Below are 26,035 nucleotides of genomic sequence, written 5' to 3' on the forward strand. Positions count from 1 at the left end.
GGGCTCTGATGTCATCTGTCTGGATTTGAACCCGGGCTCCATATATATACCGTGACGCTGGAAATTATCGAATGTTTCTCTGTGCCTCAGTTTGTTCTCTTGTGAAATGGGGATCCCATTACTACTACTAACTCATAAGGGTGCTATGAGCATCAAATGGGTTAAAGCATGAAATGTCCTTAGAATGATGCCTGGCATATAATAAGTACATGCTGGGTTTTTTTAAAAATGATAATTAAGAGCTAAAATTATTAACCAAAGAGATCAGGAGGGAAATCTTTGATGTTGCCTTTTCCAGAGCTTTAGCTCCTCTGACCGTCCACCATCCATCCAGCCTGATCACTAACCCAAGCCAAACAACTCCTAACACTTGTACACATTCTGGGCTTCCCTGAGCACCACGACACTTAAAGTCCCTTGGATCACCCTGTGTCTGGCACCTGTGTGTCGCAACGTGCAGCCATGGAGATTCGTGATGATGGAGGAGAGCTCATTTCTTTGCCTTTTCCTTATTCAAACCCTTGATCTTAAAGGGGTTACTGTGTGTGTAGACCCAAGAAGACAAGAGGTAACAGTGCCGGGCATCACTGAGGTCAGGAAATTACACAGAGCACAAGGGAAACCTGTTGTCCAGGACACCTGGGGTTGTGGAGACAGGTAGCTCCATCCTGGAGAAAGCATCATTTATGGTACGCTTTGTCTTCCTAGGGGTAGGTGCAAGCAAGAGCTCTGTTCCTTGATGATTCTCTGCCCTTTTACTGGGACACACAGCCAAGGCTCTCCCAGTCGGAAACCCTTACTTTTAGGTGTCATTCAGGAGTTACAAGTTCTACGATTTATAGAAATGCATGCTAAATGTACAAGAAATGCTGTAGAGGGAAACTAGGAGCCCCGTGGAGTTTGTTGTTTGTTTTTAATCTGCCTTCAAGAAAACTATTGGATAGAAATGTTTAAATCTTATTATATGGGTACCGGGTTGGGGGCAAGCAGGCGATAACTGTGTTTTGAAATGCCCAGAACTATTGTTTTTACTCTTTGGAAATCTGTCTGGCCAGTGCCTGGGTTTAGTGGGTTCACAACACTGTGTACCAGCCACTCTGGCAGCCAGGTTAGTGTCAGAATATGCAGTGTGAATGCAAAATAGAAACTGAAAAAGAAAACCAACTCTCTCCTGGTAGTATTTCTATTTTGAGAAAAATGAAACTGAACTTACTGAGAGTTGTGATTACTCTGTTACAGCTATTGCTGTGTCTGTATCTGGAATACAGGCTCAGGGCTGTCCCTGTCTCAGCTCAGACTAAGGACGAGTCCTTGTTTGCTGTTCTGAGAATGGGGAAGGTCACCTGAGTGGCTGCCTCAAGTACAAAGGGGTATAATACACTAGTTCCCACATTGCCATCGGACACAAGAAGGAAAAACAAAAAAAGATAAAAATGGAGAGGGAGGCAAACCATAAGAGATTCTTTTTTTTTTTTTTTTTTTTTTTTTTTTTTTTTTTTTTTTTTTTTTTTTTTTAGAAAGAGAGAGAGAGACAGCGTGAGCAGGGGAGGGTCAGAGAGAGAGGGAGACACAGACTCTGAAACAGGCTCCAGGCTCTGAGCTGGCAGTCAGCACAGAGCCCGACGCGGGGCTCGAACCCACGAACCGCGAGCTCATGACCTAAGTGAAAGTCGGACGCTTAACCGACTAAGCCACCCAGGCGCCCCAGAGATTCTTAAATACAAAGAAAAACTGAGAGTTGTTGGAGGGGAGGTGGGTGGGGGTTGGGCTAAATGGGAGATGGGCACCAAGGAGGGTACTTGTTGGGATGAGCACTGGGTGTTATAGGTAAATGATGATTTAATTTTATTTAAGGAAATTCTTTTTTTTTAAATTTTTATTTATTTGTAGGAGAGAGAGAGACAGCGTGAGCAGGGGAGGGTCAGAGAGAGAGGGAGACACAGACTCTGAAATAGGCTCCAGGCTCTGAGCTGGCAGTCAGCACAGAGCCCGACGTGGGGCTCGAACCCAGGAACTGCGAGATCATGACCTAAGCGAAAGTCGGACGCTTAAGCGACTAAGCCACCCAGGCGCCCCGATTTAATTTTATTTAAATGATGAATCATTTAAATTTTATTCTTGAAACCAATATATTAAAAAAGAAACTAAAAAAAGAAAAAGTACCAGCATCACCTGGTACTGGTATTGCTGGAAGTTTCTGTAGAACAGGTGGAGCACCTATCTCTCTGCCAGAGGCAGATCCTTGCTGAATTCCTTCTGGAAGCAATACTCTGCCTTCTCATACTGCCCATTATACTATAGAAACAGGCAAAGTCCGTGCGGGCTCGGGGAAGGTTAATATTCAACTCGACGACTTTCTTAAAGTGATGCAGGGCATTCTCCATTATCTCTCACAGCTCCTCTTGTCTTGGGCTCCTGGTGTACTTTTTTGACCTCTGTATTTGTCTGATTTTTGCCCTGTCGCGGCATCCAATCTGCAGATGTTGATAGACCTTGTTTGGCTGGATTGCAAAACCTTTTTGAGTAATTCTATAGCTGTGTCTAGAGTCCCTCTATTTAGGTAATATTTGGCCATGCTGCAGAGGGCATCTTCAGGGCATGGTGTTTCCTTCAAGGCCTCTTCCATTAGCATACCTCCTTCAGTTTGTTTTGTGGTCTTCTGGAGAGTCAGAGCCAGGAGAACAGTAACATACTGGTTGCCAGGATTCAGTTGGATGGGCTGCCTCAGAAGCTGAATGGTGTTCTCTGTTGGTGCTTTGTCACCCTGATGATAGGGTGATGGCCAGTCCCAGGGAAAACTTTGGGTAGTGGGTTTCCCTTGCAAAGCCTTCTCAAAACACTCCTTAGCCCGTTCATAATACTTTTTTCTCATTTTAAAAGTGCCCATCCTTCTTCACAGTCAATCTCTAGGCATTCGATTCTGTAGGAACTTGCAAACTTCTTGCAAAAGTTTCCCACCTTGTCGATGCCAGACGGAGCTTCTGGAAGCCTGCCCTTGTGATAATAGACCCAGGTGTAGTTTCCCCAGGTGACCATACTTCTGATTTGGCCTTGGCATCCTGTCATCACAGGATAAACCCTTCCACTTGCTGTGAGTATTCCAGAACCTCCTTGTGCTGGCCTCTGAGGTATTTAACACAGGCAAACAGATTGTACATGATTGCTTTGAATTCTTTGTTTAGAAACTGTAGCTGATCACATACTCTGTTTTCCATATCATCTAAGGAACACTTTTTGTCATATAAATTCCAGGTAAAATGGCATTTCAATTGTAGTAAGTTATTTTCCAAGGAAGATTTGGTGATATCACTGTTGGGGAAGAAAAGCAAACATTGGGGGATGTGAGTGAACAGATGTACAAAGCAACAGGTTTAGGGTGGGCTGTTTGACCATGTCTGAGAGGAATGCCCACTCTGAGCTTGGGCTTCCAGTCTCTAGAATTGTAAGAACCGAATTTCTGTTATTTATAAGCTACCCTGTCTGTGGTATTTTGTCATAGCCACTCAATGGACGAAGATGAAGGGATGGCCCAAAAAGAAGGGGGTGTGGAGGAAATGTATTACCAAGGGACACCCCACTTCCATTTGTCTTAGAGAAGTGTGTGCACAGAGGTCCTGGAGCCCCGATGGCAAAAGAAGGGGATTTCTCTGTAGAAATGCGATTGGAGAATGGTGTGTGTGTAGCGGGTGGTGGTGGTGAGTTGTAACATTTAGTGAGGGGTTTTTGTTCCTTTCCTCATGCATGGAAACCAGGGCATGACAGCACGAACAGTTAGAAGACAACGGAGATGTGCCTTCCAACAACTGTGGGAAAATAATTTTAGATTTAAAATTCTAAACATAACCAAATAGTTATTTAAATGTGAGGAAAGAGTGAAGACCCTTCCCTACATGGCAATTAGAGATTTATGTTACAGACACTGTTCCTCAGGAAGCTGGGAGGAGGGTCTCATTACAATTAGGAGTAAATCCAGGTAGCAAATAAAGAAATGGGATTTAGGAAACAAAGACTCAGTGTAAGAGAAGGTCTTCCATAAGAGAGAGGTGAAGGGAAAACCTGGATGCAGGGGAAGGGAAATCACCACACTTCACCACCAGTGTAGACAAGAGCAGGTCAAAGATGTGAATGATTTCCACAGAAATGTGACAATGACAGCTTGCCTAAGGTTTGAAAATATGGAGAGGAAGTTTATTCACCTAGAATGGAGCTTGGGGCTGAGATGGTGGTAAGTACTTAGAAATCTAAGAAAAAGACACAAAGAACAAAACAACTTGTTTTTTGCTTACTTGTTTCCTTTAACTTCAGAAAAAATGAACCAAAATCCAGGAAGAGAGGTCACTGTAGAACAAGACCAGGCTCATTTGTGAACAGGGTTTATGTGGTTGTGATAATCCAAATACTGAATATTGATCTAACCCAAGTCACCAAGTGATATTGGAGTGGGAGAATGGAGGAGAGGAGAGGTATGTAGAGGTGTGTGTGTGTGTGTGTGTGTGTGTGTGTGTGTGTGTGTGTTGGGGAGAATCTATGGTGGAAAGCAAATAGAAAATGACTAAAATGAAAAAATCAGGAACTTCCAGTATAAGCATATTGTGGCAACAAATAGCACAGTACTGGTTGCCGCTGGGGTGTGGGGATAAGGTGGGCTGGTTAGGGGTGGGGACTGCTGTTTCTCCCACCTTGTAGATCATGTCGACTATTTAAATGGTGCGAATGCATGAATTTGATTATAAAGTAAGGAATCTGGAAGGAAAGAGGGAAAGAAGGAAGGAGGGAAGGAAGAAAGGAGGGAGGAAAGAAAGAAACAAAGGGAAAGAAGGAATAAATCATTATACATCCGTATTCTGCAGCATTATTTGGAACCCTCAATACTCATGATACTGAAAATTTTTTAATAGTAATAACACTCACAGTATAGTGCTAAGTGAAAAGGTAAGATGAAATTTGAAAAGATTCCCCCCCAAATCTGTTAATAAAGTACATATATATCAAATGTAGAAGTATTTTATTTCTGCTTGGTTAGATGGTATACGATTGAATTTTTTCCTTTAGACAGCTGGCATTTTCCCAAAGTTCTTTAGTGTGTTAATAGTATCTTTTACCCTGAAAAAACTCCTTCATGTTTCTAGTTGGTTTTGTTTGTTTATTTTTTAAATATCACTGAGGATTACAAACAAAACAGAAAAGGAAAGTTTGGGTACCAGACAGTTCAAGGCCAATTTCTCTGGAGGCTCTGGGAAACCTCAGAGATGTGGATTCTGATTTAGTACTGTGGTTCTTATGGAAAGAATTCATTTGTTAAATTCAACCCATTCAGTGCTGAGCTTTATAAAGAGTGCACGCACGTTCCTTAAAAATTATGAAATCAAATAACCCCAAGCTCCTGGCTTTTCCTTTCAAATAAAAAACAGAAAAACAAAAGCTTGTGAGAACATTTCCACCTGGTTTGCATCCTTAACTGATGAAAATTTTCCAGCCACAGAATGAAATACATTCACCACCCCATTCCCCCAAAGCCTTCTGTGCCTTTTCTTCCCTGCTCCAGCCTCTGGCAGTTTCCTGCTTAGGATTTCTAAAAACTTCCACTGGGGAGAGCCCGTGTGTGTCTGGAAGTGCTGTAAAACTTAAGATGCCTGAAACAATTATTATAAAGATTTAAGGTATATTAAATATTTAAGCAGACTCCGAAATCTGGCACTTAAGAAAAATCTGTCTTGAGATTTTCAGAGACACTAGGCACAATTTTAAGAGACCAATGCAAGAAAAAAACCTACACCTCATGGTTGGAGGCTGAATGCCGCCCATCTCTCCTGCAGTGTTCTGGCAAAGGCTGATTTGCTGCTCAGAAATCTGCCTTGGCTCTTCTGGCCAACCTAGGAGTCTTTAGCAGACCCTCACAGCCCGCGTGATTGATTTAACTAGGCCTTTCTTCCTTAGCCATAGATCTTGCATTCTTGATAGAAAGAACAGAGCATTTCTGCACCTCACCAGACCTGCTGCACCAACATCCACCCCGCACCAAGGAACCAGACCCTCTCGCGCAACTAATGAGCCCCACGATAACATGTGTAGCTGGGACCACAGCATCTGCACATAATGGGGAGATGTTACAGACCCCTGCACTCCGGTAACTAATGTAAGTGCCCTAAACCCCCTTATAAATCTCTGGGCCAGGCAGAAACCATGGAGTTGGCCTTTGGGGGCAAGAGTCCACCTTCTCCCCCAGCCAACAGAATAAAGCTCATGGTCCTTTCCATTCAAAACTCGAATATTAAGGATTGGCTTTTGGAGCAACATGCAGTCCAACTTCTTGGCCGCAGGTTGCCGAGGACGAGACGCTCAGCGCTGCTGCTGAGGGGGGCCTTTGTCTGTGCTTGTCAATAGGACATGGAAATGTACCCTGGCCAGCACAGCTGAATTCTGCTCTGCTGGTTTCCTGCTGGGGGAAAGGGAGACATCAGCAGGGAGAGCTTTGATCTTCCTGACCGGAAACTCAACTGGGACAAGCATGTTTTGGAGGAAGCGTGTGTAAGGAAGTTCAAGGTGGAGGAACATTTAATAGAGGGAGGACCCACAGCATAGTCAGAGAACTAGAAATCTAAGTGACTGCTGCACTTGTGTGGCTTCGGGAGGACTGTGACCCCAGTAACTCCACCACTAGATGGTACTGGTGGAGAAGCTTTGCTCAGGGCTTTGTAGCCCTGATTTACTGCCTTTGACGTGAGACATGGCCATTTACCAGATAAATGAAAGAAGACCCAGCATGTTCATGCAGCAGGCCCAAGGAGGCAAGTCCAAGTCTGTCTGACTCTTAAACCTTACTTGTTTGATTGTGAGGCTTATAAGCAGGGAGTCTCTTGAGTTAAACTACATGGTTCACTTACTGCTGGTGGGCATGTAAGCTGGTGGAGCCATTGTGGAGAACAGTATGAAGCTTCGTCAAAAAAAAAAAAGTTGAACTACTATGTGACCTAGGTGTCCCACTTCTGGATATATATCCGAAGGAATAAAAATCAGGGTCTCAAAGAGATATCTGCACACCCATGTTCATTGCAGTATTATTCGTAATAGCCAAGATACAGAAACAACCTAAGTGTCCATTGTGAATGAATGGATAAAGAAAACGTGATGCACACATGTACACACACACACACACACTCACACACACACACAGTGGAATATTATTCAGCCATAAGAAAGAAGGAAATGTTACCATTTGTGACAACATTGATGGGCCATTAGGGCATCTGTGTTAAGTGAAATAAATTGAAGAGAGGAAGACCAGTACTATGTGAACTCATTTATATGTGGAATCTAAGAAAGCTGAACTCGTAAAAACAGAGTAGAATGGCGGTTACCAGAGGCTGGAGCAGGGGAGGACATGGGGAGATGTTGTTTAAGGGTAAAGACCTGCAGCAAAGTCAATAAATGTATTCTGGAGACCTAATGACCAGCATTGTGATTATAGTCAACAATACTGTATTATAGACTCCAAAGTTGCTAAGAGTTGAGGGGTTGAGTTGGTTAAGAAGGTGCTCCCAGAGAGAGATGGTAAAAGACAAAGCCTGCCAAGCTGTTTGATTTTGTAGTTCAGTCTCTTGTAGAAAGGAGTTGTCAGCAAAGATAGGTGAAAACAAAGAGAAAATATACAATGTTCATCATTGTCTGAAGAAGAGTTTAAGATCTTCTACAGGTGCACCAGAGAAGGCACTTTAGTTTGCTCATTGGTTGCTCATTGGAAGGAGGTACAGGTTTTATTCTAGATATATGAGCCAGTGAAGAGTGCCTTTGTAATTTTACTGCAGTGAGAGTACATAATATGACCCTATATGGGCCTTTTCAGTTTTTAAAATGTTTGTTTATTTTTGAGAGAGAGAGAGCGTGAGCGATTGGGAGATGGGCAGAGAGAGAGAGGGAGACACAGAATCTGAAGCAGACTCCATCCAGGCTCCAAGCTGTCAGCACAGAGCCCAAAGCGGGGCTCAAACTCATGAACTGCAAGATCATGACCTTAGCCGAAGTTGGATGCTTAATTGACAGCCACTCAGGCACCCCTGAAAATGTTTAATTTTTAAAGCTTGTGCTATTTGTTATTTGCGCAGTAGAAGCACCATTGTCACTTTGGACGAATTGTGGAAGGCCAAATCTAGGAATAATTTCTCACAATAAAATTTTGGTTACTTTCTTGGCTCTTTCAGTTCTGCTCTTTTGCCTCAATCCATCTGGCAAAAGTATCCACAAGCATTAGTAGGAACTTACAGCTTTCGCAAGGAGGCATTTGTGTAAAGCCAAGCCGCCAGTCCTCTCCTGGATATGATCCACGCCTTTGGACAGGTTTCAAAAGTGGGGAAGGGTGGAATGTGCCTCCCGGATATACTAGGACACAAATCATACAGGATCGGCAGGCCTGCTTTCTTGTAGCTGTTAAATTTACTCCATCAAGTATATTTTTAATTGAAAGCTTTAAAGCATTTTTGCCCAAATGAGTAGCTCGGTGTAAACCCTGTATTAACTTCCATTGTTTATTTTTGAGTATAAAGATTTTTCTTTCATTATTAATAAGCCAGTCCTGTGCATTTTTAGAATATTCTTGTTTCTATGGGAAGGGCTATGTGAATTTCCTGGTCTGAATAGACTGGAGTCTATGGACTTTATTGGAGTTAAGGCCGGTATAAGACTTACTATTTGTTTATTTTGTGCTGCCTGTTTGGCCACACAGTCTGCCACATTGCTTCCTTTAGATTCTAAGGTCATGTCCTTTAGCTGTCCTTCAAGGTGAATTACAACTACCTCCTTAGGTAGGTGGACCATCTCAAGAAGAGCAATGATTTCAGGCCCCTATTTTTTCGGGGTGGTATGGCTTGCTAACAGTCCCCTTTCTTTCCGGGCTGTTCCCTGGGGAAGGTAGCTCCAGGAAAGCATATTTGGAGTCAGTATAGATATTCATTGTTAGGCCTTCTGCCAATGAAGAGCACGGGTTGAGTGCTATTAATTCAGTCTTTTGAGCAGAAGTTTTTACCCGAAGAGCTTTTGCCTTAGTGGTCTTAATTAAACTATAGTCTATCCAGCTTTTCTCTCTCTCTTATCCATGAAGCTACTGCCATCAGTAAATCCATTGTCATCTACATTTTCAGTAGTGGAATCTTTGAAGTCTGATCAACTAGACTAAACAAGATCAATAATCTCTGAGCAGTCATGTTCTAACATAGGTATCTAATGGTCAAGCCCAGGCATCAAAGTAGCTGGGTTTAAAGTTGGACAGGTTGTAAGTATTATTTCCCGAGTATCTAAAATCACAGCCTGGTATTTAGGAAGTCAGCCTCTTGCCATTCATTGGTGGCCCTTGGTGGTTTCCAGGACACCCTGGACCTGATGCAGAGTCATCGCTGTCAGGGGCTTGTCCTATGGTAAATTCTGAATCTTCTTCCAGGAGGCTGTTGCAGCCGCCACTCGAAGACAGTCCGGCCACCCTTGAGCTACATTATCAAATGACTTTGAAAACTAGCCCACCGGTCTTGTTTCATTTCCTCATTTCTGGGTAAGAACCCCAAAGCTTGTCCCTGTGTTTCTGCTACATGTGAGGTAAAAGGTTTTTCTAAATTTGGTAAAGCCAAGACGAGCTTTTAATGCTTGAAAGGCCACCTGCTGGGCTTTAGTCCTGAGTAAAGCTTCCTCATCAAGGCCTTTAACTGAATCATACAGTGGTTTGGCTAAGAGCCAAGCCCAGAAATCCTCGAGCAGCAAAAACTTGCCATACCTAGGAAAGTACGGAGTTGTTTTTCGTGAACTGGGGGTCCAAGATCTAATATAGCCTTTTTCCTCTCATTAGACAGGGTATGATGACCTGGTGTTACCACATTTCCCAAATATTGTACTTTCTGTTTAGATATTTGCACCTCTTTAGGGGAGACGTGATACCCTCTCCCAAGAAATTAAGTAAAGTTATAGAATTGCTATCAGACATTTCTTTTGCCGCACTACAGATTAAAATATCATCCACATATTGAACCACAGTCCCTGGAGGCAAGAAGATATCACTGATATCTTTAAAAAAAATTTTTTTTTAACTTTTATTCATCTTTGAGAGACAGAGAGAGACAGAACACAAGCAAGGGAGAGGCAGAGAGAGAAGGAGACACAGAATCCGAAACAGGCTCCAGGCTCTGAGCTGTCAGCACGGCGAGAACATGACCTGAGCTTGACTGACGGAGCCAGTCTCCCCTGACTGGTTGGGCTTTAAGAACCCATCCTGGGACATCACAATCCCACACTTGTAGATTTACTTCCTTCCAGATATTGGAAGGGATGTCAGGGTAAGGTTTTAGCTCTCCAGGTGTTAAAGAGTACAAACCATCCCCTTCTTTAGTAAGAGCAAATCTGCTTCCCAGTTTATACATTATCTCATCCAAGTAATAGTGTGGGACAAGACAGAGGGACTAGAAAAACATTAGTAACTGATTGACTTTGATATTTACAGAGCTTGATTTAGTTTCTTCTTCTATGCCAACAGTTTCATGGTTAGAAAGACAAGTAGGGCCAGAGTGCTGAATAAGAACAGAGTAAGAAGTGGCTCCTATATCTATAAGAAAATTGGCAAACTTACCTTCCATATCCAGGGTAACCCGGGGCTCTTGATGTCAAAGGGGGTGGAACCAGCCTCAGGGCCACCATGTCATACGGACCCCGGGTTCCTGCTCTCCAGCAGGGAAGTGAGTTCCTGTCTTCCCTCTCTTTCTGGAGATGAGGACAATCTCTCTTCCCATGTCCTTTTTTCTTATAGACAGGACATAGCCCTGGGGGAAAGCATTTTTTCGGACATTCTTTTCTCTGATGTCCAATTTGGCCATACCCATAGCATGGAGTCTTACCTGACCCTTGGTCTGATACTGGCTTTTTCTTCAGCCCCTGGTTAGCCTGGTGTTGTGGGGACTCCACAATAGTGGCAGCCAATACTTGAGCCCATATTTTACCCTGAAATTTAGCTCTCCAGTCCTTTTCTTGTTTTAAGATCACATCGCTGCTATTAAAGACTCCAGTCGCTACTTCTACTAGGTGCTGCATTGGGGGTTGAGAGCCTTCAGTCACCTTAGTCAGTTTTTGGTGGATGTCAGGTGCTTATAAAAAGCACTGGTCTATCTTGATACTTGGTAATTCCAGTGTGGTCCAGTATTTGGGACAGCAGCGCCCCCTACCGGATAACCTTTCCTATCTCTTGTTGCCAGTTTATCAGTGAACTCTTGAGCCCTTGCCCAGATATGATTCTTTTCCCCAGAGGTGCGACAATGAATTAATATGATACAATATATCATATATATATATGATGTATGTATATATATGTATATATACATATATATGTATATATCTTTCCAGATAAAATCAAACATAATAGATAATTGTTGAAAGCTCTCAGTAAATTGAGAATGGTTTTCAGAATATCGTCCTAATTGTTGTTTTATCTGAGTAGGTTCTGCCATGGAGAACAGGACTCTAATTGTGCCCATTTCTCTGTTAGCAACCTCCTGAAGAGGATGCATTCCAAACCTAGATGGGATTCCTGGAAGATATGGTGTCCTGCTCCTGGTGTGTCCACCTGGGCTGGGAGCAGAGGGGTCTTGGGGTTTATAAGGAGGAGGGACAGCAACAGAGCCAATGTCCTCATTGTCTGGACTGGCCAGTGATTCTTCCAGTAGGAGGAAGGGACCTGTTTAGACAGCCATCAACCACTTTGTCCCGAGGGGGCTTATTAACCTGGTTGGTGGTTAAACATGTTCTGCAAAGGCCTTTAGATCGGGATTCTGATTTAGGGCCCCTGAATGTCTAGACGTAGGTCACCTCAGGGCATTTTCCCTGCCTTTTGCAGAAGAGATCTAAGTGATATATTGTAATGAAGCTTAATGTCCCACTAATGGGCCATTCTTCCTCAACTTCTAAGGAGTACAGAGGCCATGCAATGTTACAGAGAAGATCAGTTTTTTCTTTCTTAGATCTCGCTAACTGAATTGTTTCCAATGGGTTAAATAAAAGGCATTCCAAGGGAGAATCCTTGGGGACTGAAGGACAAGATCCCATGCTCCTAGAAAAGTAGGGAAGGTCTGTTGCCAAACCTCTCCCCACATACCAGCCTGACTCCTGGGTGGTGTCTCACACAGGATATGTCAGAGGCTCCTGATGTCAAAGTGACCCAAGGTGTCCCTTGAATGAAATCTCAATTGGCCACCACCCTGCTGTAAAGGGCCTGTAGTGTAAGGACACAAGTCTAAACGTCTAAATCAAACTGACTCCATGACAGGCTTTAAGTTTCCCCTCTAAACTAGAAGGCCTAAGTTTCAGCTTCCTGGAAACTATCAGGCAGTTACACATCGCCCAAGGCAGGAGAAACCACCCATGCAACACTCAATCAGGAAAGGCCATCGACCACCCTCCACATTACTAAGGGAGAGGCCTGGAGATAGAAACTATAGATAGGACACTGTTACTTAAAGTTAAGTTAAGTTAAAGTTAGTCGCGGAACAAGACCCTAGGCTCGCTCTGTGATTGGTTGAATTTAAAGGTACTCTAAATGTTGTAATTGGATCCCGCCAAAAGTAACAAATACTCTAGACAATGTGTATGGTTAAACCGCTGTCAGTAATGTTGAATAATTATGATTGGATCACTGTTCCCCTGCCACAACTTCTGTAACTCCCCTGTCACAAACCTCATAAAAACCCTGCTCTGCCTTTGCTCGGGGCTCTCAACATGGATCCACTGCATTGGTGAGGTCTGGGAGCCCGAGCTTAAGCCCATAATAAATGCCTTTTGCTTTTGCATACGTGACTCGGACTCCTTGGTGGTCTTGGGATTTTGGAGAGATCGCGATCTGGGCATAACAGTAGGAGGGGTGCTAGGGAACATCCCTATGCTTCCCCACTGTATCCTGGGCTACAAATGGGTGCCAGTGAACGGACCAAAATACTATCACTTGCCTTGCCTTGAAGAACCTGCCATTTTTAACCCATGGAAAACACTAGAAAAGTTTTACAAAGGGAAATTACCCAATTTTGTAATTTAAGTAGTCAGTAGGGGACACTGATGGAAAACAGTAAAGACGGAAGTCCATCATGATCTGAGCGACATTCCAACATGTGTGGCCTTTACAGCCAACTTCCCTAGGAAATGGTCCCCACTTGGGTTTTAATACAATCAGGTATCAGTTTGGATTGGCTCTGAGTGGTGGTCTAGATCACCAGAAGTGTGGCCAGAAGTGTCTAGATCAGGGATGTAGAGAGATCACTTACACCAATGAGGAGGAAACCTCACACGGGAATCTTAAGACCTGGTGACGTAAGTGGCTGTTCTGTACCCAAGACAGACAACTTCATATAAAGACAGGAATAAAGAGAGGGATCAAGTTTCCGGGTCTAATTACCATTCTGGCCAGGGTACTAAATTCCAGTCAAAAGGTGGGCTTTCTCCTCCCCATAGAGTAGCCATGGGCTAGAGGAGTGCAGCCTGAGTAATCAATATGAAAACTTCCAATAAGACCACACTCCTTAAAAAGCCCCTGAAATGAAAGTAAAGGAAGAGAAGAGGAAATAATTACTCACCAAGTCTACACCAAAGCTCAGAGTCCAGATGATAAAGCTCAGGCCCCACTCACAACTAGGTGCCAAAATGATGTGGTTTGGAGAGGGGTTCCGAAGCCAACAGCCAAGAAAGAATTCTTGTGATGCTTTTGGTGCAAAAAGATGTTTTTATTATAGTATGGGAACAGGACCCGTGGACAGAAAGAGCTACATTATATGTGTTGGGGTGGCTGATTATGGAAGATTTTCTATCCTATGGAGAGGAGGATGTTAGGGCTCCAAGAAATGGAGCCTTTAGGTCTCTGGAGGTCTGGCTGCTGATAAGATTGCTTTCTTCTTATAAAACATTAATTAATGACAGTTGTAAACTGATGGAGACCTGTCCTGTGACTATGATCTCTATCAGCTAATCAATCAGCTAACAGTTTGTTTTTCCCTTTCCTTTGTTCTTGGGCAGCCAGGAGTGCCTGAGGGATGTCACACCGTGTCCCACCTGGGGATGGTGCTGGGGCTTGCAGGGTGTTAGCTTGTGCTTTGCTGTCCGCTTACCTTCTGCTCCCTCATCACTAGCACAGAGACACTGACCATCTGCACAGACTCTCCACCCCTGGCTCCACAGCTTATGGAGCCTCTCCTTAGTTGGGGAGAGGAGTGGGCACCTCAGGGGGGCTGAGACAATCCCATGCCTTCTCCTCAGACTGCTCTCCTCAGTTTTACTGTCTGCACCAATCATGTGCTCCAGCTGGACAGGGGCCCAGTTTCCCCATCACTCCTCGAGCACCCCCTGAACTTTCTGGCCTCTGGACCTTGACTCCTGCCAGCCTCTACCCCCTCCCCTGGCAGCTGGCCACTGAAAAGCCTCCTGTTCTTCCTGGTTGGAGGCACTCAGGACACACCTCTTTAATAACAATTGCTTCCTGTTGTTCTGTAAGGACACAAGTCTAAACGTCTAAACCAAACTGACTCCATGACAGGCTTTAAGTTTCCCCTCTAAACTAGAAGGCCTAAGTTTCAGCTTCCTGGAAACTATCAGGCAGTTACACATCGTCCAAGGCAGGAGGAACCACCCTTGCAACACCCAATCAGGGCCACCCTCCACATTACTAAGGGAAAGGCCTGGAGATAGAAACTATAGATAGGACACTGTTACTTAAAGTTAACCCGTTAGTCGCCGAACAAGACCCTAGGCTCGCTCTGTGATTGGTTGAATTTAAAGGTACTCTAAATGTTGTAATTGGATCCCGCCAAAAGTAACGAATACTCTAGACAATGTGTATGGTTAAACCGCTGTCAATGATGTTGAATAATTATGATTGGATCACTGTTCCCCTGCCACAACTTCTGTAACTCTCCCGTCACAACCCCATAAAAACCCTACTCTGCCTTTGCTCGGGGCTCTCAACATGGATTCACTGCATTGGTGAGGTCTGGGAGCCCGAGCTCGAGCCCGTAATAAAGCCCTTTGCCTTTGCATGCGTGACTCGGTCTCCCCGGTGGTCTCTGGTCGTTGAGGATACTGTGATCTGGGTATAACATTGACAGCTTGGAGCCTGAAGCCTGCTTTGGATTCTGTGTTTCCCTCTCTCTGCCCCTACCCTGCTCATTCTCTCTCTCTTCCCTCTCTCTCTCTCAAAAATAAACATTGAAAGAAATTAAAAATAAAATGAATCCTTTCCATTTTCATGATGTCCAGAAGCAGATATAGGCAGATGAAGGGCCCAGACCTTCTCCCACTTTTCTAGGTCCCTCGCCAGTTCCATTTACACAAGGGTAGGTCAACCAGCCAAGGGGCTTTGAAACTTGCAGCTGAGGGGATCCCAGGGCCCCCAAAGCGGGAGAGCAAGCCCTTTCTGCTGCCCAGAGCAGCATTTCTTTGGAGGGACGGTGTGGGGTTGGGCTGCCAGAGCGGTGCCCGCATTCACTTGGGAAGACCCAAATGTTTATCTAGACTGAGGACTTATGCAAATGCTTGCCTCCGGCCCACACAGCCTCGAGATGACCTCGCTTCTAAGGCCAGCATGCTTATGATTGCCCTTTCATAGATGAGAGAATTGAGGCTTAGGGAAGCTGAGAAATCTTCACCAAAATCCTCCCAGGGGAGCTGAAACTCACGTATCATCTTTGACATCAGAGCGCAAGCTCTTCACCGTTCCACGACACTGTCCTTCTCTTCCTTTACTAATTTCAGTGTATGCTCCCAAGTGCTGCAAGGGGGGGGGGGGGGGAGGCAGTGTGTTGGAGCTCTGCAATTGCCCAGGTCTGCCTTGCACATGGTAGCGTGACAACGGCAGTACTTGATTGAAAAAGCTAGAACATTCTCCCATAATTCCCATAATTAAAGTCAACCCGGTGAGATTTCCTGATCTCCAGGGTTCTTTGCCGCTCCGTGGTGCTCTTTGCTGCATGGGGCTGGCTGCCGCAGCTATCCATCCCCAACGTGGTCGCTCAAAGCCACGGACATTCATGCACTTAGTTCTAGAGGCCACAAGTCAGAATCAAGGGTATTGACATGCCAGTCTCCCTCTGAAGCCTCTCGGGGAGAATCCAGTCCTGCCTCCTGAAGTTTCTGGTGGTCTCTGGTGTTATGGGACCTGTGGCTGCATTATCCACTTCCTGCCTCCACTTCCCCATGGTCTCCTTCCCTGTGTGGCCCTGCATCTTTCCCTTTTCTGTCATAAGGACACTATTATTTAGGCTTAGGTTTAAACCTAAACCTTTAGGCTATCTTAGCCTAAACCCAAGAAAATCTCAAGGTCTTTAACTTGGAGAAAAATAAAAATAGTAGCCTCAGGCACCGCACACATAGTTCATCTCATTCTCACAACAACTGTGCAAAGTCGGGCATTCTCAGTCCCATCTTAAAGATGGGAAAAGTGAAGCTCTGAGAAGTTGTCCAAAGTTTTAAGGCTAGAAACTCACAAATCTGGCCAGGTTTACATAGCATACTCCTACAGCCTTCTCCCTTTCTCCCTCCCTCCTTCCCTTCCATCCTTCTCTCCCTTCCTTCTCCCTCCCTCCTTCCCTCCTCCTTCCATAAATATTGAATACCTACTGCAAGTGAGGAACCATTCTAGATGTTGAAGATACAAAAAACAAAAACAAAAATCTCTGCACGAAGCTGATATTCTAATGGGAGAGACAGACAGTAAGCCATCATGTAAAATGTATTGTATTTTGAATGATGATATTGCTATGGAAAAGTTATAAAGCAATGTGTGTACCCTTTTGGACTTTTACTCAAACATATCCACCGTAACAAGACATCTTTCAGACCACAGGGAAATTTGACTATGAACTGGTATGTGATACTGTTAATTTGTTACATCTGATGATGGCCTGGTAGCTATGTTTCTAAAATGTAATTAATTGAAAGATGCAGGCTGAAATATTTGTAGATAAACTAAGATTGCAAAAATATGGATGATTATTGATGTGGAATGATAGATTCCTATGCAAAGGCCTTTATACTCTTCTACTTTTGTGGATATTTGAAAATTTCCATAATATAAAGCTTTGGATAGGAGTGGCAGGTAAGACAAGCAAGAGACATTGTAAGACCCCAACGGGTAGATGAGGTGTTACAGCAAAGGCTCACATGAGGCCTAGAAGGAGCCGTGTGAATCTCTAGATGTTCCAGGCAGAAGTCGGAGCTCACGATGTTAGTAACTTACTTTATCATGCGTCGTGTAACAGGACATTTTCACACAGTATCATGACGCTACATAAGTTGTACCACCATTTGAGACCAATCCTTCAGACTTTAAAAAGGAATTGAAATGTTAAGTGTAGACATCAGGAGTCTTCAAAAGCCGAAAATGATGGCCGATTTTCAAACTAGAAAAGGCCACTGAAGTATCCTACAGGTTTTAACTTCTAACAAGGTAAACATCTTTTGCTAGAACCCACATAATCAAAAAGCTCTTTGGGGTCCTTAATGTTTGTAAAACCCTAAAGGATTTTTGAGACCCAAAAGGGAGAACATCACTGTGGATTAGCCCCAGCCTTGACAGGTCCGTTTCTTCCTATGACCTCATGAGGAGTTACTGGTTTGGAATTCCAAGGACCAAACCCATGTTTTCTGGCTGGTCTTGACCCTCATAACTCAGGAAGCAGCTTTTCAATGCCCTAAGGGACTTTAACCAAAATTAGCTGTTTCCTCCTCGGTGGTTTTGTCTCGTGGTTATTTATTTACTTTTTCTTTTCCTCATTTTTCTATGTTTCTTCATTTTTTCATTTCTAAATTCCTTTTTTTTTTTTTCATTTCTTCTTTGTTAGTATTTGTTTGCTTGTTTATTTTTTCGTCTGGCATTGTGTTTTTGATTCTGTCATAAAGACAAGTTCATCAGGTGAACTTTGAACTGATTTGGACCAAATTTCTCACCAGCTTTTCCCACATGTAAGCTGACCTCAGGAAACCCTGAACTCCAAGTGCAGTGGAAATCTGACACGATGACATGTTTGAAGCAGTGGAGGCTGAAGAAACACTCTAGGTCACTAAGAAGGGCACCAGTGGAGCGGAGGTGTGAGCACCTAGCAACTTATGGCAGGAAGGAAAAGGGGCTGAAGGCTGATGCCATCAGATGGCATCTGCTGTGCAAACTGTCACCAGAATTATATTGTCCATAGAGATTTAAAGACAGAAAACCCACTTTTGGATGCTAGTGTGAATATCAAGATTGCATGCTTTGTCTTCAGTGGCAAATACATCTTTTACAACAAGCTGCACACCTTCTGTAGCAGTGCCCCCCCCCCCCCGCTTTTGCTGCCCCCGGAACTCTTCTGGGGGCGAAAGTACAACCTGGTGGGATGGATGGAGTCTGGAAATCGTCTGGTAGCCATTGGTCAATGGATTCCTGCCTTTTAAAGGACAGAAACTCAAAGAGCCCTGGGAAGGGTACTGAGTGGAATATATCCCACTGAGTTCTAGTCAATGGAATGTGACAATCTGCTCGAGGAATTTCTCATTCTCAATCCCTTCAAGAGCGGAACTTTGGAGCAAACTGGGCAGGTTCTGTGGATTGTTGTGGATCATGAATACAAAGAACTGACGCCCTGCATGGAGCCATTCTCTGACTACAAGGACCCTCGGCAGACTGAATTCAGGGTGCCCGTGGGTTACATGTGGAAGGAGAGACCCAGGACTCACTGACAGGCCAGAGTGCAATGGGGAAGTGGCCACGTATCTGCTCCTGCGTTATAAGAGATCCAAGCCTGATGGCTATGCCACTGCCCTGAAGCCTGAGCCTTCAGTGGATCTAACCAACAGCTTCTTTCCTCCCCATCTACCAAGGTACAGCATGGGGGAGACTTTGCCCTAAGGTGAGACACTTGTCTCTCCCCATGGCAAGGGCCACTGCTCGCAGGGGACTGCTGGGAGCTTCTCCAGAAAGTTCAAGTTCAAATCTGCAGGAAGAAATCTTTGCCCAAGGTTTTCCAGAACAAAACTCCACCAATGAGCCTGAAAGCAAAGACAGAGGGAAAGCATCTCACTCTCACGTGGTGGGCAGCTGAGGCAGTGATGCAAAAATGAAGAGTTCCCAGTGGCCAAGCCACACTCACTGCACTTCAGGTCAGGGATTAGGTCATGAGCTGTATGGAGCCCAATGAGCTGACGTGGGAGACAGGCTGGTGACCCACGCAGACTAATGCCAGGGGGGCTGCAGCAGGATGTGGGCTGCCTAGCACCTCCCAGGACGGCCTCGCAACTCAGGGCGATTTCAACACAGATCCCATACCTCCTTGGCCTTCAGAGCTTCACCTCCAGAACCATCACTGCCTGGGGGACAGGGAGAGCAGAGCTGCCTGGCCACTGCAGGCCACCCTCTGCCCACCTAGACCAAACTACAGCCAGGGCCTAAGTATTTCCCTGAGCATCGGCCCCTGTCCTGTCCTTCTCCAGCTTCTCTTCTGCCTGGTGGGGAGGGGAGATGGCTCTGTGAGATAAACAAATACAATTCCAGTGAGGACAGCCAACAGCTACTTGTTGGAGTTTGCTGAAGGCAGTGAGCCACCATCCCTTGCTTTTGGTAGAGACTCAGGCAGGCAGGGTGCTGGGAACTCTTTCTGGTGAAAAGGCAAGACTCCACACTGTGCTGGTTGGAGGCTGTTGGCTCTAGGAAGCTGGAGGAGGGCTAAGTAGAGCAGAGTACCTCATGTGATTGGGGAACAAATGCGTCTTTCTCTCGCTCACCCTGAGTTGGGGGTGTGAATATAGGGAGAAAAATAAAACAGGGGGCAGTCACTGATCCAAGTCCTAGTGCCTGTTGCTTTCCTGGCATAAGGGCCCCAAAACAGCCACCAGTTTCAGGTTCCAGGTTAATGGAGCCACACATCAATGCAGATCCATAACTCTGGACATGTCTCCCTCCGGGGAAAATTAACGTCCAGGGGAACCTTTAAAGCTCTTCCAACTGGAGGAATTCCCATAACTACTGTCCTTCAGAACCATCCTGAAGTAGGGCTGGGGTGCTGCAGTTGTCTACCTTCTGGGATACTGGCACATCGTGCAGAACCATGTGTCAACTGACCCAAATAGTCTCTTCCTTGGTCAACTAGTCACATGGAACTCCCCGCGAGGACATAAGTAATGACCAAGTAAGAAGTGGATGCATTAGGGAGCGCCTGGATGGCTTAGTTGGTTAAGCATCCGACTTTCGCTTAGGTCATGATCTCGCGGTTTGCGGGTTCGAGCCCCGCGTCGGGCTCTGTGCTGACTGCCAGCTCAGAGCCTGGAGCCTATTTCAGAGTCTGTGTCTCCCTCTCTCTCTGACCCTCCCCTGCTCATGCTGTCTCTCTCTCTCTCTCCTAGAAATAAATAAAACATTAAGAAAAAAAAAAGTTTTCTTAAATCAAGAAAAACAAAGTATTTTTAAAAAGTCAACGATGTTACAAACAATAAGTTATAAAATTTATAATTCCTTAGTTTATTCAGGTCCCATGATATTAATTCTTGTTCTACTTGAATTCANGAGCCCCGCGTCGGGCTCTGTGCTGACTGCCAGCTCAGAGCCTGGAGCCTATTTCAGAGTCTGTGTCTCCCTCTCTCTCTGACCCTCCCCTGCTCATGCTGTCTCTCTCTCTCTCTCCTAGAAATAAAAAAAAAAGAGAAAAAAAAAGAAGTGGATGCATTAGGATTATGGGTTGTGGGAATCTTGCCCGTGGCACATATTTTGCCTGTAGGTCCTACAGAGGCTCAATTTCATGTGTCTTTCCATTTTATGTGCACACCCAACTTGGTAGTTTGCTGGATCAGACTACGTCTCATTTCTCATGAGTCGGCAAGCCATATATAACTCGGTGGTCCCTGGTCAAGCACTCAGTCTCTACTAGCAGAAAAGCTAGACACTGTTCATGAAAGGAGAAAGTAATTTTCAGAGGGTGGTATAGCTGTGTTCTAAGATCCTAAAGCTGTGTTCTGTGATCTCCTCGCAGAGGTTCCACAGAGCACTCCACCTGCCCAGACACATTGGGCACCATTTAGTCTGTTGAATCATGTGGCAGAAGTCCCAGAGCAGCTCGCCTGCAGCTCAGACCTGTTGCAGATCCTTCTCTTTCGTAGGCCCACTCAAAACTGGCAGCCTTTAGGGTGATTCAAAAAATGGGTCAAAGTAGCAGGTGTGGATGAGGTATGTGTCATCTCCAGACTCTAAGGAGCCCCACTAGGCTCGGTGCCTCTTTCTTCATGGTCGGAGAGAATGTTGGAAACCACATGTCAACATGCCTCAGACACTGGACTCCTAGAAACGTCACGACGGTGGCAGACCTCTAACATTTTAAGGGGCTTCTTTCCTGCCTACTTATACACAGGTGTCCCATCCAAGTGTCGAGAATGGTTGCCACTCCTGCTTACCATGTCCACATTGGCATAATACCACCACCGTCATGGTGGGCCAGCATGATGTCTTGCCAATTGGAGGAAGGATCGGTCTCTGCAGGGGAAGTAGTGACAGAGGGCTGGAGAATTCTATATCCCTGAGCTTGGGCAGGGAAGGTGGATTTCTGGTCCTACCAGCCCAAAGCAAACTAATTTTGTGGGTTTTTACCAACACAAATAGATAATACAGCATTGACCAGATACCCAGTTACATACCACATGGCAAAGAATGTGTTGATTTGCTCTAAAAACAAAAAGAAATCTGGAACAGCAGCTAAATTGGAATGGCCAGCAGAATCAGCTGATAATAGGCTGTCACCAACATTGACCCTCCCTTTGTATAGACACAATTGAGCAATTCTTTCAAAAGGAAGAAATCGGCAATATGATTGCACCAGAGGGGCACCTGGGTGGCTCAGTTGGTTAAGTGTGCGACTTCAGCCCAGGTCATGAGCTCATGTTGGTGGGTAAGTTCAAGCCCCACATCAGGCTCTGTGCCAACAGCTCAGAACCTGGAACCTGTTTCAGATTCTGGATCTCCCGCTCTCTGTGCCCCTCCCCTGCTTGTACTCTGTCTCTCTCTTCCTCTCAAAAATAAATAAACATTTAAAAAAGAAAAAGATTGCACAATGAATGTTTGACTAAGCCCCCCCCCGCCCTCCACCCAAGCCCCCTACCTTCACCCCAAGGGCAAGTCTAGACCTGAAGATTCATTACCAGGAATAGTCAGTCTCACTTTTTGGTAAACAAACAAATGAAAAAAGATTCATCCTCTCATAAATATTAAGTATACTGTGAAGTTGTTATGCCAAATAAGACCTGATCCTTCCGCAAACATTGCATCGTTTCTGATGGTCCAAATTGTAACTGTCTGTCCTGATGACTGTTCAGTAAGTTTATCCTCAACGGCCGTGCTGGGCAGGAGCAGCGGTTCCAGGACCTGCGGCCAAGTGCCTGCCACCCACCGGCCTCACCCCAGTGACCTCTCAGCCTCGGCTGGCACCCAGCCCCGGGGCCTGGACTGTGCACTGCTGCACATATGCAAGCCCCTGTAGAGACCCTGCCCAAAAAAAAATTCATTTTCAAGCTGCCCACCAAGGGTAAAAAGACCTTAGGCTCTGTGGTCAAACTGCAAACGGCCATCGCAGGCCTCGAAGGGCTTGGAGAAAAAAGCGAAGGGTTTCACGGTGCTGGGGTACAGCCTGGGCGAGAAGCTACCGTGCGCGGGGGTGTGGACACAGAGGAGGCCCAGAATTCTGAAACTGACACATAACGTGTCATGCTTCGTCCCTGGCTGTTCCTCTGTAGGTGACACCAGGCTCTCCAAAACAACCTTGCACAAACAGGACTGTCCCCTCCTTCACGAGGGGACGGAGGCTTCCCAGGTGGAGAGGGTGGTGCACGGGCACCCTCCGCACCCACTTTGCACCCAGTGGGTGCCTCCTTCCATGGCCACTTGGAGCCAAGCACATTACTCCAGTTCTGACAATCTGCTTACTGGTCGGTTTAAAAGGATCACCACTCGGAAGAAAATACAAGTACTGTCACTTGACAGACTTCAGAGTGGAAGTCAGCGTGCAGGAGAAGCCTCATGTATGAAAGTATTAGGGATTCAAGCCCCAAACCCGGCACCCCCACTATACCAATTTAAGACAAACGCATTGCCCTCCCAACAGAATGATTCATCTTCAGGGAAGGCGGGGGAGCCCATTTCCCCAGGAGAAAGAGGGCACAGGGGTTAAGAAACACCTTGATGACATCAAGGAGCAGCCAGGCTCCTACCCCTGCCCCATGTGCCTAGGCAGCCTGCCATAGAAAACGCGCTTAAGGACCGGCAGAAACAGTCATGAGGAGATGCCAAGCAAGCTCACAGAGCAAGAATTAGCTCAGAGACTGAGTGTTCACATGCAGAAGAGCTATGGTCTAGAGAGGGCAGTACAGAGAAGGGTTGGAGAGCGTGACCACGTGCAGTGAGGACAGGCATTGGGATCATTTCCCTATTGAGATGTGGTCCTCCTATGCTGGACTTTATAACAGTATCAAGGTCAGTGTCAGACACTGTTGAGGGCAGGAACTTTATGAAGTTACACAGAGCAACCTATAAAAAAATGACCAGTTCATCTGTCAGAAGATGACTTTCAGGTGCTTGAAAAGTTTAATGTTTGAACACTGTGTTTAATCATACTGTCTTAAAAAAATTTTTTTAATGTTTATCTTAGAGAGAGAGAGAGGAGGGGGCGTGAGTGGGGGAGTGTAAAGAGAGAGAGACACACACACAGAATCCAAAGCAGGCTTCAAGCTCTGAGCTGTCAGCACAGAGCCCAACACGGAGCTGGAACTCACCAACTGCAAAATCATGACCTGAGCTGAAGTTGGAGGCTTAACGGACTAAGCCACCCAGGCACCTGGCAACACTTTAAATGGCGGAGGAAGTACCTTATTGGCTCCTACAGGATTTTGCAGGCACACCCAACACAACGACTCACTGTAGCAGCATCTCATGGACAGGAGAAGCCATAAGAATGCCCTGGGATTTAGAAACCAAGGCTCCCTGGCCCTGCATTTTTTCACACTCATTAAGAGCATCTTTTTTTTTTTTTTAATATTTTATTTATTTTTGAGAGAGATAGAGACAGCATGAGCAGGGGAGAATCAGAGAGAGAGGGAGGCACAGAATCTGAAACAGGCTTCAGGCTCTGAGCTGTCAGCACAGAGCCCGATGCGGGGCTTGAACCCACGAACCGTGAGACCATGACCTGAGCCGAAGTCGGACGCTCAACCGACTGAGCCACCCAGGCGCCCCTAAGAGCATCTTGAGGGATAAACCACTCCAGTAACATGATCTGCTTTATGCTATCAATCCAGTGCTAATCACGAAATGGTCTATCATTAAAGAGCTTCTAATCTTATGTAAGGGCCAAACATATAAAGCTCTCTGTTATAAGGGCGGGAAACTACATGGATGGTTCAGCTAATTTTATCCTGGCTCTTGCCTTCTCCTTAACAGCGTTTGGAGAAAAAGCTATCAGTTCCTCTGATCTCACTGTACACACAGCAAAGAGTCAAAATACGAATATATATAACAATTTCGAGAAAAATCAGTCAATTTTGAAAATATTGTTGGTTGTGTATTGTATGTTCTGAGGGACACTGAAGTCATATGCCATAATGAGTAAGAGTGCCCAATACAGTATCATTTATTTGACCACTTAATGCCAAGTCCTATATTTTGGCCATAATAGAGACTAAGCAGTTATCCATCTGAGTCACATCTGGCAAACTCGCATTGGTGACCACTTTTTATTTTTTATTTTTATTCTTTTTTAAAATTTTTGGCCTTTTTTGCTGTTTACTTTTAATTTTTAAAAATTTTATTTTAATTCCAGTTAGTTAACACACAGTGTTATATTAGTTTCAGGTGAACAAATAGTGATTCAACACTTCCATATATCACTCAGTGCTCATCATGACAAGTGCATCCCTTAATCCCCATCACCTGTTTTCCCCTTCCCCCCACTCACCTCCTCTCTGGTAACCATCAGTTTGTTCTCTATAGTTAAGAATCTATTTCTTGGTACAAAACAGATGAACATAAGGGAAAGGAAGCAAAAATAATATGAAAACAGGAAGAGGACAGAAACATAAGAGACTCCTAAATATGGAGAACAAACAGAGGGTTACTGGAGGGGTTTTGGGAGGAGGGATGGGCTAAATGGGTGAGGGGCATTAAAGAATCTACTCTTGAGGGGCATCTGGGTGGCTCAGTCGGTTAAGCGTCCGACTTCGGCTCAGGTCATGATCTCACAGTTCGTGGGTTCGAGCCCCACGTCGGGCTCTGTGCTGACAGCTCAGAGCCTGGAGCCTGTTTCGGATTCTGTGTCTCCCTCTCTCTCTGACCCTCCCCTGCTCATGCTATCTCTCTCTATCTCTCAGAAATAAATAAAAAACATTAAAAAAAAAAAGAATCTACTCTTGAAATCATTGTTGCACTATATGCTAACTAACTTGGATGTAAATTATAAAAAATTAATTAAAAACTCCATGTATACACAGAAAAAAAAGATCTATTTCTTGGTTTGCTTCTTTCTTATTTTTTCCTCATCGCTTGTTTATTTTGTTTCTTAAATTCCACATATGAGTGAAATCAGATGATATTTGTCTTTCTCTGACTGACTTATTTTACTTAGCATAATACTCCCTAACTCCATCCATGTCATTACAAATGGTTAAAATTTCATTCAAAAAAGAATCCTAACCCTAACCCTAATGTCTTTTCATTCAACAATTATTTATTGAGTACCCACCAGGCACATTTAAACGAAACAGAGATCACTGTCTTTTATTTTTTAAATATAATTGATTGTCAAGTTGGCTAACATACAGCTTGTACAGTGTGCTCTTGGCTTCAGGAGTAGATTCCCATGATTTCATCGCTTACATACAACACCCAGTGCTCAACCCAGCAAGTGCCCTCCTCAGTGCGCATTCCCATTTTCTCTTCTCCCCAACCCCCCTTCAACCTTCAATTTGTTCTCTGTATTTAAGAGTCTCTTATGGTTTGCCTCCCCCAACCCTAAATTTTTTGTTTGTTTGTTTT

General features: G+C 44.9%; 1 protein-coding gene across 1 annotated transcript in view; it reads left to right on the forward strand.

Moving 5' to 3' along the window:
• The window catches only part of LIPA (lipase A, lysosomal acid type), a 167,381-nt gene that overhangs the window by 86,902 nt on the left and 54,444 nt on the right, over positions 1–26,035 (forward strand). The window lies entirely within an intron of this gene.

This window comes from Hyaena hyaena, unplaced genomic scaffold, assembly GCF_003009895.1.
Source record: "Hyaena hyaena isolate Hyena2069 unplaced genomic scaffold, ASM300989v1 scaffold_1038, whole genome shotgun sequence".
Classification (NCBI taxonomy): domain Eukaryota; kingdom Metazoa; phylum Chordata; class Mammalia; order Carnivora; family Hyaenidae; genus Hyaena; species Hyaena hyaena.